Here is a 14,061-nt window from a genome sequence, read left to right on the forward strand (position 1 = left end):
TCAAATATTGAGGTTGGTAACGCCTTAGTGAACAGATCAGTCAAATTATCACTTGAACGAACTTGTTGTACATCTATTTCACCATTCTTCTGAAGATCATGAGTGAAAAAGAATTTCAGTGAAATGTGTTTTGTTCTATCTCCTTTGATATATCCTCCTTTCAATTGAGCTATGCATGCAGCATTGTCGTCATACAATATTGTTGGAATATTCTCTTTCGAAGAAGACCACATGTTTGCTGAATGTGTTGAGTTATAGATCTTAACCAAACACATTCTCGACTTGCTTCGTGAATGGCTATTATCTCTGCATGATTTGAAGAAGTAGCAACCATAGTTTGTTTTGTCGAACACCATGATATGGTTGTACCTCCACTTGTAAATAAATAGCCTGTCTGAGATCGACCTTTGTGTGGATCAGACAAATATCCTGCATCTACATCACCAATCAATGATGGCTTGGATTCATTTGAATAAAATAAACTCATATCAATGGTCCCTTGGAGGTATCTGAATATATGTTTAATACTATTCCAGTGTCTTTGTGTTGGCGAAGTACTAAATCTTGCCAATAAGCTTACTGAGAAAGCTATATCTGGTCGGGAATTATTGGCAAGATACATTAATGCCCCAATTGCACTAAGATATGGTACTTCGGTACCAAGAAGCTCTTCATCATTTTCATGAGGTCGGAATGGATCTTTCATTATATCAAGTGATCTCACAACCATCGGGGTACTCAATGGATGTGCTTTATTCATATAGAATCGCTTTAAAATCTTTTCGATGTATGTTGATTGATGGACAAATATTCCATCTTTCATATACTCAATTTGTAGACCAAGACAAAATTTTGTCTTTCCAAGATCTTTCATTTCAAATTCTTTCTTCAAATAGTCTACTGTTTTTGGAAGCTCCCCAGGAGTTCCAATGATATTTAAATCATCAACATACACGATGATTATAACAAATTCAGATCCAGACCTTTTTATAAAGACACAAGGACAAATTGGATCATTCTTGTACCCTTCTTTCAACAGGTATTCACTCAGGCGATTGTACCACATATGACCTGATTGTTTTAATCCGTATAAAGATTTCTGAAGCTTTATTGAACAAGTTTCTCGAAAACTTTTATATGCTTCTGGCACTTTAAATCCCTCAGGTACTTTCATAAAAATTTCGTTGTCTAATGATCCATACAAATAGGCTGTAACAACATCCATTAGATGCATATCAAGTTTTTCTTGCACTGCCATATTTATGAGATACCTGAAGGTGATAGCATCCACTACAGGAGAATATGTCTCCATATAATCAATTCCAGGCCTTTGGGAAAACCCTTGTGCCACAAGTCGTGCTTTATATTTAACGACTTTATTTTTATCATTTCATTTTCGCACAAAAACCCATTTATACCCTACTGGCTTTATGCCTTTAGGTGTTCGAACTATGGGTCCGAAGACTTCACGTTTTCCAAGTGAAGTTAACTCTGCCTGGATAGCGTCTTTCCATTTTATCCAATCATTTCTCTGTCTACATTCATTGATAGATTTTGGTTCAAGATCCTCATCTTGTTGCATTATTTCAACAGCAACATTATAAGCAAAAATGTTATCGATAACAATATTATTTCGGTTCCATCTTTTCCCGGTTGAGACATAACTTATTGATATCTCTTCATTTTCATTATTTTCAGGTACCTGGACCTCTCCTAAGGTCTTATCATTTGTTACATCTTGGGGCTCTTCTTGAGCCACTACCTTTGTGTTATGTTTACTTTGATCACTTTCTCCTTTTCTTCTTCGAGGATTTTTATCTTTAGAACCGATTGGTCTACCACGTTTCAAGCATGGCTTAGACTCATTTGCTTTAATTAATTGTCCTTCCAGGATATCAACTCGAATTGGAGCATTAGCAGCTGGAATATGTGACTTAGTCACCCTTGGCAGGTCAGTGAATGCATCTGACAATTGATTTGCAATATTTTATAAATGAATAATCTTTTGAACCTCTTGTTCACATTGATTTGTTTGAGGATCTAAATGATACAGTGATAATGCATTCCAATCTATCTTCTTTTTCAGCTGCTTATTTTCTCCCCCTAATGTTGGATATACTGATTCATCAAAATGGCAATCAGAAAATCTTGCCGTAAATAAATCTCCAGTCATCGGCTCTAGATATTTTATAATAGAAGGAGATTCATATCCAACATATATCCCCAACCTTCTTTGAGGACCCATCTTTATGCATTGTGGTGGAGCAATTGGAACATATATCGCACAACCAAAGATCCTAAGATGGGAAATATTTGGCTCCTGACCAAAAGCCAATTGCAATGGGGAGACTTTATGATAACTTGTGGGTCTTATCCGCACAAGTGCTGCTTTGTGCAAAATAGCATGACCCCATACTGAAATGGGAAGTTTTGTTCTCATAAGCATTGGTCTAGCAATTAATTGGAGGCGTTTGATCAATGATTCTGCTAGACCATTTTGTGTATGAACATGAGCAACCGGATGCTCAATTGTTATCCCAGTTGAAATACAATAATCATTAGAGGCTTGGGATATAAACTCACCAGCATTATCAAGACGAATTGTCTTAATTGCATAATCTGGAAATTGTGCTCTTAGCTTTATTATTTGAGCCAACAATCTCGCAAATGCCATATTGCGAGTTGATAGTAAGCACACATGTGACCATCTTGTAGATGCATCTACCAAAATCATATAATATTTGAATGGTCCACATGGAGGGTGAATGGCCCCACATATATCATCCTGTATACGTTCCAGAAATGCAAGGGATTTCATCCTAACTTTAATAGTTGATGGTCTAATAATTAATTTTCCTTGAGAACATGCAGCACAAGAGAATTCCTTAAATTGAAGAATCTTCTGATTCTTCATTGCATGTCCATGTGAGTTCTCAATTATTTTACGCATCATATTAGAACCAGGATGGCCCAACCGGTCATGCCAAATAATAAAATTATCTTGATTAGTAAACTTCTCGTTTACTATGGCATGTGTTTCAATCCTGCTAATACTTGTGTAGTATAAGCCAGAGGAAAGAGCAGGTAACATTTCAAGCACATATTTCTTACCAAACATTATTGTAGTAATATAAAGATATTCAATCTTTTCATCATTTGTAGTCTCAATATGATAGCCATTTTGGCGAATATCTTTGAAACTTAATAAGTTTCTTTGAGATTTACTACAATATAGTGTTTCATCAATAGCCAAATTTGTTTCTCCTGGTAGTAATAAATTGGCTCTTCTAGAACCTTCAATTAATCTTGTACTACCGGATATTGTATTAATATTCGCTTCTTTCATTACCAAATAAGAGAAATATCTCTATCTTTTAAAATAGTATGTGTTGTAGCACTATCCAGAAGACATATATCATCTTTATTAATCTTGAGTCCAACTGAAGACTGGGGAATTTTCATATTCTTCATAAAAAAAAACAAAATACATCATAAGAAATATGAAAGACAAGCGGAAAAAAATATTAAGAAATACATTAGGAATGTAGAAACTAGCAACACATGATGCAGTAGGAAAATACACTCAAGAAAAATAAACTAGTTGCAAACATAAAAATAACAACTTTTATCGCTTCATTCCCCAGTAAGATGATTAGTTCTTCAGTAAATATCCTCAAAGAAGTCTCCAACTTCTAAATGAGTAATATTTGTTAGGCCTTCAAGATCATCATCTTTATATGCAAGATGTGTCTTAGAATCATATTTATTTGAGGGACCTACTTCATCATCATTATTTTGAAAGGTCAAGTGTGCCTCCACATTATTTTCTTTTTTCTTGAGGGAGGCTTGATAAAGTTTGACAAAATGTTCTGGCGTACGACAAATGCGTGCCCAATGACCTCTCATACTACATCGGTGACACATACTAGCTTTACCTTTTGAATGATTAATTTGAGAACCCTTATTGTTCTTCAATTTATTTCCACCATAATGACGATAATTGTTTCGCCCCCTGCCACGTCCACGTTTACGACCATGTCCACGACCACGGTAATTATTTTGTTTTCTTTCAAACTTATCATATGTTGCTACAGCATTCACTTCCGGAAATGGAGCTGACCCGGTGGGACGAGCTTCATGATTTTTCATTAATAGAGTATTATTCTGCTCAGCCACAAGTAGGCATGTGATTAACTCAGAATATTTCTTAAAACCTTTTTCACTGTATTGTTGTTGTAGCACCACATTTGAAGCGTGAAAAGTAGAAAATATTTTTTCCAATAAGTCCTCATCTGTGATAGTGTCTCCACATAATTTTAATAGAGAACTTACTTTAAAGATAGCAGAATTATACTCACTTACGATTTTAAAGTCTTGAAACCTTATATGTATCCACTCATACCGAGCTTTCGGTAATACCGTAAGTTTTAGGTGGTAATATCGATCCTTCAAATTAATCCATAATTCAAGTGGATCTTTTACGGTTAAATATTCAGTTTTTAACCCTTCATGTAGATGATGACGAAGGAAAATCATGGCCTTCGCTTTATCCTGATTTGATGCTTCATTTCCTTGTATAATAGTATTTCCAAGACCTTTAGCGTCAAGGTGAATTTCAGCATCAAGAACCCATGATAAATAGTTCCTTTCGGTGATGTCAAGTGCCACAAATTCAAGTTTGATAAATTTGACATAGTGAAAACTATCATAAAAGATGAATAAGTTAGAGAAATAATTATAATAATAAACAATTAATGAAAACAAAATTATTAAGGTAAAAGAAATGAAAATAGAGCTATATCATGTTAACAATCTACTATTTCATTTTATTCTTGCCATAAAGTAGAAATTACATACTTGTTTCATTTCACTTTATATTATTGATATATATATGTGTTAATAGAATTGAACGTGACTAACATTATTTATATGTTCCAATAAATATAAAGTAATTAAAAAATTATTGCTTGTCAATTCATTTCTCACAGTTCTTCAAAATGCCTTAAAGATATGTTTTGATCCAGGGAGTCCATGACATTAGTGCATAGCTAGTTTGATGACTTTGAGGTCCTCTAAGAGTTGAGCACGAAAGGAAATAGTTATTTAATCACTGCAATGTACTTAAACTATTTAAGATGCCCAAGCGCACAAGTAATCTGCAAACAGTGAGCATATGATATGTACTGCCATAAATAAGATGATTATAATGATACATACCTTAATAAAATATGGCTCAACTTAGCGGGAGTTAAGAATAAAATTAGAGCTTCGTGCTGATAACGTGTAATAAAATAAAAGTAATGCAGTAAAATGCAAATAAGAAGAGATAGAAAGAAGGGAGAAGTGCTTTCTTCTTTCACTTTGGTGTATTTTTTCATTGCAATTACATGGCCTTTTATAGGCATAAAAAATAAAGATGATGGACATAAAGTAGGAAATTTAATCTTTAAGTTATTCACAATATGGGCATCCAATGTAGCATCCAATATAGTATCCAAAGTAGTATCCAATATACAAACTATTCATAACATGTCAATCTTTTTTGAAGAGTGAGAGTAGGTCATTTGTTGATTACTCTTACACAAAAGTCTTAATCACAATGACAAGCGGAAGGGTGGAGTAAGTTCATTTATCTTGGTATATTTGCTCACTCTCTGACATCAGGTGCATACAACATGATTAATGTATCAGTCAAGTCAATTTATGAACATTCAAGAAATCAATATTTGAGTTGGAAAAGGAAAAAAAATTCAACCTTTGATGCTGCTGATAATTGAGATGGTCACCGATACTAAAAAGCCTATATATATACATGATCAATTATCCAAAAAGGGAAGGAAGAAAATAAGGGGGGTTGTTTACAATGAATTTTCAGTAATTTATCAGCCAGTAGCGCACATTATCCATTAATCAATACGATGGACGTACAGTCTTTTGAGCACATTAATCCATTCTAGTTGTCTAAGAGCAGACTATTTACACAGCTCCGATTCCAACCTAATATCCTAACCATTGCACAAGCGGACGATAAAGCAAAAGACTCCACAACTGTTCCAGCAATTGTCTTTGGTACTCATACTTCATGAAAGAAAGGCAATGTCAGTGACCTCTATGGTAGAGTGAGTGGGTGAGTTGGGAATACTGCGTGGTACTTGTGAGACAAATTTTGAAGTGAAAATGTTACGCTTTTGTGCTTAGTCTATTTTAAATACTCTTCGTGTGATGAGTTAGGAGAATTGTTTAAAAATGTCATGTCTATATAAAGTGTAGTTTGATTACTCGAGAACGAGCAATAGTTTAAGTGTGGGGTGTTGATGATATGCTATAATTGCGTATTTTAATCGCTTATTACACTCTAATTTACTACACTTTAATTGAGTTTGAGCTTTAATCGCTAGTGTTTTGCACTAATGGTGTGTTTTATATCTTGTAGGAGTGATTCCGAGCTATATAGATGTTATGGAATAAATTCTAGTGATTTGAGTTTTGAAGTCTGAGTAAAAGCCCAAGGAATTAAGCCGGGATCGTGTTTGAGGGTCAAATTTGATAGTTAAGAACAAACGAAGACTCGAGTAGGCATATTACACACTGTATAGTAAAATAGACATAACTCTTTACTCCAAACTCCATTTGAGCTATAAAATATATGGTTAGAAAGCTAACTCAAAGGGCTACAACTTTCACGTTTTACGTTTTCTAAATTCCAAACAAAACAGGGTGAAAGGTGCGGTCGAAATTGCGACCGCGAACCTGGACGCGGACTGAGGCAGTGCACTGGGAAAATACCACGCCCGGACCGCGACCGCGAGCGTCCAAACCTGAAAAATTATCCTTTTTCGCTTAGGAGAAGGTATAATTGTTTGGGCCTGACCCTACTTGGTATATTATATGGAAAACGGTATTTTAAGAGGTTGGGCATACTTTTGCACAGATTCGACCTAAGGAGGCAGAGACACAATAGGAGCAAGGCGGAGAATTCTTCTACGAGTTTTTCCTTCCTCTTCCTATTTTTTCATTGTTAGTTATGATTTTAGTATTGTAGTTTTACATACTATTATGAATAGCTAATTTGTTATCTAGGGTTTTGATGGAACCTTTTGTAGGATAAATTCTTGTTCTATTTTTATATAATTGAGCCGTTGGAGTTCTCTACTTGTTCAACTACGTGTTTATTGTTATTCATTGAATGGACATCGATTGACTGTGCCTATTTATTATGTGTTGCTTGAGAAAGTATACATATTTAGGTGATTGTTGAACAACGTCACTCCTAATGTATGTGAGAAATCAATACAGCAGGTTTAAAGGTAAGTTTAAAAATAACAAAACCTTGACGTGGTCATAAGGAGCGGTTAGATAAAGCCAACTAGCGTAGTTCGAGAGAATAGATCTAGTAAATTGTGGTAGTTGCTCGAGAGAGAGCTACGACACTCAGAGTACTCACGATCGGTAGAGAACACTTAGGCGAAATTAAAGAAGACGTAGCGGGAAAGATTCCGACAATTGGGGAAATCATAAATCTAGATCTCCTAATCTTTTCTCCAACCCTTAGTATCCCTAGTTTTTTTAAATTTACTTCTTTAATTTGTTAGTTAATTAGTTAAACATAAAAATCTTAATATTATAACTTAGGAATTGTTCGAGCTTGTCTTCCGAGTGATATTGAACAGTTATAGCGAAACCTTAGTTCTCTGTGGGATTCGACTCCGGACTTTTAGACCGAATTATATTTGCAGTAACCGCTTATCCTTTTTAGGACTAGAGTTGGGCGTGATCAAATTTTGGCGTCGTTGTCAGGGAACTAACGATGTAGTTGTAGCTGTATATATTGCTAGGATTCAAGTTTGAACTTTTTTTTGTTTTTTTTTTGTATTTTTTTATAACTATTGATTTGAGAAAAATGACATCTTGGAATTATGGGAATTTAGGTGTAGATAATTCTACTATTGATCTCCATACATATTGTGAAGGAAACCACCCGTGGCAAAATTTTCAAAACGTTCCTGAGAGCGAGTTATGTGCACCAACTCAATCTTATTTGTGGAATGTGTGTGATATGTGTGGTGGTAAAAATGGCCACTTTTATGGTTGTGCTTATATTTCTTATCTTCTCTCAACCCCTTACTATGATGGTTCTATCTTTTCTTATGAAGTTAACAGGAACAAAAAACCTGGGGATGCAGACCTGAAGGAGAGCAAGGATATGTTAAGTGCCTTCTGAAACAAAATAATGAAAAACAATTGCAGATAGAAAGGCAAGAGACAACTATTCGCAAGTTGGAGGCTCAATTGAGTCAAGTAGTTGGAGCTTTTAATGCTCAACAAGCCAATATTGAGGATAGTAGCCAAGAAGAGCATGAATTTGAGATGTTAATTGAGGAGGTCAGAGTAGAAAATCAACAACCTAGCCAACTGCAATTTGAGGATGTCAATGTTGAAGAAGTGAGACTAGAGCCAGCCAAGGACTTTGAGGATATAAATTTTATTTGACTCTAGTAGCATTAATGTTGAGGATGTTGAAAGTCCTAAAGTTCATGTGTTTGAGTGCATTGGTCCACACTCCAAGCATTTTTCCACATTATGTTAGGATGATGATATGATAATAGATTCATCCGAACCAATTGAAGAGTCAAGAAATGAGGATAAGATGCATATATTCTAGAATTCTTCTTGCCAGAAAGTCAGGATTACATACCTCATACAAAGGCCAAGGAGTGCAGAATACTACATTATTTTCTTGGGCCAGTTAGATTCGTTCCATCTCCCCATGATCATAATCATAAGCTTGAATCAAAACTTGGGGTTCAATTCATAAGCTCGAGGTGGAGGCAAAAGTGATTCACGTCGTGCCGCGTCTTTAAATCAAGCGCTTGTTGGGAGACAACCCAGCTTTATTTTTTTATTTTTAATTTAGTTTAGTTTTTTATTATTGTATTATTCTTGTAGTATCGATTATTTATTTTTAGGAGCATGGAACGCAAAGCCATTGGAAGGATGCAACAGCAAACCAGATGGTTGGAACTAAGTGTGAGGTACCCGCACGAAGGACCAGGCCTGGGAGAAGTCTGAGTACACCATGAGATGCTAGTGCTTCGGCCTTTGGCCTACCAGGGAGTTCCTTTTACCCCCTTGTATGTGTGGATGTGCATTGGGGACAATGCACAATTTAATGTATGGGGTGAGGAGATTGTCTAGGTGACTTTCTATGCTATTTTAGTTGTGTTAGTTTAGTTGAATAATTCTTTTTTTAAAGATAAAAGATTGGACTTTTCCCAACGATGGATCTATTAGGCAATTTTCTTGACAGATTTAAGTCTAAAGAATTTTTTTTTCTTTTTTTTATTAGGTAATGTAGCAATTCCCCCTTGATTTTTATTTGTGTCGCGGTTCTTTTCCAAGGGTTTTGTTTGAACTGAGTGTAGTTAGTTTATTTTTTTAGGAGTAGGAGCTAGTGTGAGATGAATTGAACTGCAGCGATATCTCTTAACTTTGTTATGCCTTGAGAATAGTAAGTACTCTAGTTGTGACGCTTTGGCTCAGTTTTTGACTATTGTATAAGTACCTTAAATCGTATGATCTTAAATTTGTTTAACTGCTTTGACTAGAGTGTCTTGATAAAACCAATCTTGAATGAGTTATGTACCATGTGTGTGTGTAACATTTTGTGTTATTCTGTGCGTGCATTTAATGTCTAGAACTTTCCCCGTGTGTTTGCAAAGAAAAATAATAATTTTATTCAGCCTTGGAAGTGACATAGGCATTTCTGTGTTGAGCCAGATATGTATATTTTATCCGCCTAATTGTTATGTATCGTAATTAACCCCTTTGAGCCTGTAATCCTGTTTCTTTGGCAGCCGCATTACAAGCCTTATCCATTTGTTTGAATTAACCATATATTTGAACCATTGTAACCTCTCATGAGCACTTGAATTGTTTATGAACTTTGTAAAAGTTAAAGTGTGGAGTGATTGGTTTGGCTTTTGAGTGGAACTAATTAAATAAGGAGAAAGGTGCACTGTTTTGAAAAAGTAAGAACCACTTGAATTGAAAAAAAAATAGTTGTATTGCTGTGAAAAAAAAGTATTCCTTGATAAGTGGTGACTCTTGATGTAATTGTGCTTAAAGGGGTATGGGGTAAAATACATTGATGTGAAGGCGGAGTTTGGTTTGACATGGGGTTTGAATGTTAAAGTATATGTATTAAAGTGTTTAGGGAGGTGTAGTCACTCTTATATCTAAATGTATCCTACCTGTCCCGCAGCTACATTACAACTAAATACAATCATACTTGATTATAGACTAAATGAGCTTGATTAGTAGATTAATATACTACGGGCAAGCCTATGGTGCATTTTTTGTGGCATATGAATGTTATTTCTGAGAGTGAGTGAATTCTTTCTATCTTGAGTTCCTAAGTATTCTTAAATTTTATTGTGTGAAACTACTCTTTTTTGTTGTGTGAGGACACTTGATTCATGAAGGAAAGGTAATGTCAGTGACCTCTATGGTAGAGTGAGTGAGTGAGTTGTGAATACTGCGTGGTACTTATGAGACAAATCTTGAGGTGAAGATATTCAGCTTTTGTGCTTAGTCTATTATAAATACTCTTGGTGTGATGAGTTAGGAGAATTGTTTTAAAAGGTCGTGTCTATATAAAGTGTAGTTTGATTACTCGAGGACGAGCAATGGTTTAAGTGTGGGGTGTTGATGATAGGCTATAATTGTGTATTTTAGTCGCTTATTACACTCTAATTTACTGCACTTTAATTGAGTTTGAGCTTTAATCGCTAGTGTTTTGCACTAATGGCGTGTTTTATGTCTTGTAGGAGTGATTCCGAGCTATATAGATGTTATGGAATGAATTCTTGTAATTTGGAGCTTTGATGTCTGAGTAAAAGCCCAAGGAATTAATCCGGGATCGTGTTCGGTGGTCAAATTTGATAGTTAAGAACAAACGAAGACTCGAGTAGGCATATTGCATACTGTATAGTAAAATAGACATAACTCTTTGCTCCTAACTCCATTTGAGCTATTCAATATATGGTTAGAAAGCTAACTCAAAGGGCTACAACTTTCATGTTTTATGTTTTCCAAATTCCAAACGAAACAGGGTGAAAAGTACGGTCAAAACCGCGACCGCAGACCTGGACGCGGACTGAGGCAGTGCACTGGGAAAATACCGCGCCTGGATCGCGAGCGTCCAGACCTAAAAAATTGTCCTGTTTCGTTTAAGAGAAGGTATAATTTTTTGGGCCCGACCCTACTTGGTTATATATATATACTAGTTTAAGTGTACGCGCGTTGCGCGTAATTAAAACGCGTACCTCATTTGACAACAAATACTACATAACAAGTTTGGACTTATAACCTATTCGGCCAAGCTTTTTTTTGGGCCAAAAGTGTTTTTTGTGCCAAAAGCATTTTTGGCCAAAAACTGAGGTGTTTACCCAAGCTTTTGGAAGGAAAAAAATGCTTTTGAGGAGAAACAGAAGCAGTTTTTGAGAAGCAGAAAAAAGTAGCTTCTCTCCAAAAGCACTTTTCTAAGAAGCACTTTTGAAAAAAAATACACTTAGAAGCAGTTTTCAAAAGCTTGGCCAAACATTAATTACTGATCAAAAATATTTTTCAAGTTAATTAGTCAAATACAAACTACTTCTCACCAAAAGCACTTTTTAAAAAAGTACTTTTGAGAAAAGCATTTCTCAAAATATGTTGATTTTAGAAGCTTGGCCAAACGTGCTATTAGTTACGAACTTCGTCCTTAATCCGTTGCTAAATTGCTTGCCGTTAAATTTTATACCCCTTGTGTATGTGCTTTGCATGCGCATGTCATCGTCAATAGGTATAAAATGTAGTATACAAGAAGAATAAATTGTTGTGAAGTATTATTTGATAAACTTTATCATTGGCGACTTTATGATAAAAACTCCTATTATTAATTATTTGTATGATATTGTTTCGTATCTCTTTAATTAAAGTACTTTTGAATCGTGACACTAAATGGCATATTTATTTGAAAGAATTACAAGAAAATACACATGACTTTACCCCATAACAAAAAATGGCCCATAGTTTTAAGTTTTACCCTACCTAGCCCATATTGTACATATTTTGAAAGCATTAGCAAATTAAAAATTTGTGTTCTTATAACAATTGCTTCTAAAAACTATGGAGTTAAATCTCACAACTATTGCTTTCACTCTCTCTTCTTCTTACATCTTCTACATATGCTTCAAGGGTCGTGTATTTTCTGTTTCTCCCCCTGTTTGCAATATCAGAAAATTGAAGAGTAGAAGTCCACCATTGAAGGTCATTCAAAGCTTTGCTTTCGAAAATAAGATTTTTTGAGTTTGTTAGTTGTTTGGATTGAGTGTTGTTCCAATTGATTGAAAATATCAAAAGGAGTTCAAAATTTAAATTTGAAGTGATTTGGAGTAGATTTGAGTTAAAGTTCAGAAAAAATGCAAGGTAGAAGACGAAGTCAGTTTTTTGTATAATTATGTAGAATCTTGTATAATAGTGTATATGAGTGTATAAACACATCTTATACACTATTATACACTTTTATATACCTTTATACAAGCATCTGTAGACAAACTTCTTCCACGATTTTCAGTTGCAATTCTTGTTCAAAACCAGTCCAAATCTCCATTAAATGACTTCAAATTTTATATACAACCTGCTTATACTATTTCTAACAAGTCTAAATAACACCCAATCTAAATTTCTCACAAAATCAAATTCGAAATTTAAACCCACATATTTTAGCTTGTTAAAAATCTAATTTTTACCACTCAAATAGATTTGGTTTGTTGAACTAATATTTGAGTCGCAGTTACTGATTCAAAAATTAACTTAAAAGCTTGAGCAATCTTTTTTAAAAATTAAATAGCAATTTCGAAAATTTATTAGAGTTGAATGTTGGGTATTAGCCTATTACTTGTGGGGTAGTTGGTTGTAAATTGAAATATGGACTATAAAGTTGAAAAGTAGGGAGCCCAGTTGTTCATATGTGAAATTTTCCCTATTTATTTAGACTTATATTTTCAGCACACTTCTTACCAAAATAGCCTATATATTTTTGTATAAAATTATACTAATTTAATGTCTAAGAAAATAACAAATGACTTTTTTGTCATTGTGGAATCTTTTAGTGAGTAATTTCAATCAACATTTCTAAGGACCTTATCATTTTTACTTTTTATATTATTTGTTGTGCATTGAATTTATAATATGTATTATGTAGAAAAACATAAAATAAATTAATTAGATTGGTTTTATTTCTAAAACTTTTGTAAACGAATTGTATTAAACCTTATCACTGTCAACTTTATAGTAAAAACTCATTTTATTAATTATTTGCATGATATTGTTTCGTATCTTCTTAATTAAAGATACTTTTGAATCGTGACACTAAATAACATATTTATTTAGACTTCTATTTCTAGCATATTCTTACCAAAATAGCCTATATATTTTTTGTATAAGATTATACTTATTTAATATTTAAGAAAATAGAAAATGACTTTTTCGTCGACTATGAAATTTTTTAATGAATGATAATAAGTTAAATCAACATTTCTAAGGACCTTATGATTTTTATTTTTTATATTATTTATTTGTGCATTGAATTTTAAAAGCACGAAGGCCCTTAGCGAAATGTTGATTGAACTTTTTACCCTTCATTAAAAGACACCACAATAGACAAAATTGTCATTTACTATTTTCCTCAAATTGTTGCCTAATTATTTTTATAATATTTCACCTAATAATTGCGCACAAATTTATTACAAGAACCTTATTCCCTTTGATTTCTTTCCAAATATGGTGACTTGAAGAAGTCACTATATAAGCATATCTCCAAGTAAATTTGGATAATTGAACACGTATAGTTGTCCAATTTGTTTCATAGTTTGTTTTGATTTGATTTAGATTTAGCTTTTTTTTTGTTTCATAGTTTGTTTTGTAGTATATTTTCATGAATTAATATCTAATAATAATTTTGACTTTCAATTTAGAACTCCGCATAAATTCTTCGCTAAAGTTCTTGCTTATGCTCTC

This window comes from Nicotiana tabacum, chromosome 1 (assembly GCF_000715075.1).
Source record: "Nicotiana tabacum cultivar K326 chromosome 1, ASM71507v2, whole genome shotgun sequence".
Classification (NCBI taxonomy): Eukaryota; Viridiplantae; Streptophyta; class Magnoliopsida; order Solanales; family Solanaceae; genus Nicotiana; species Nicotiana tabacum.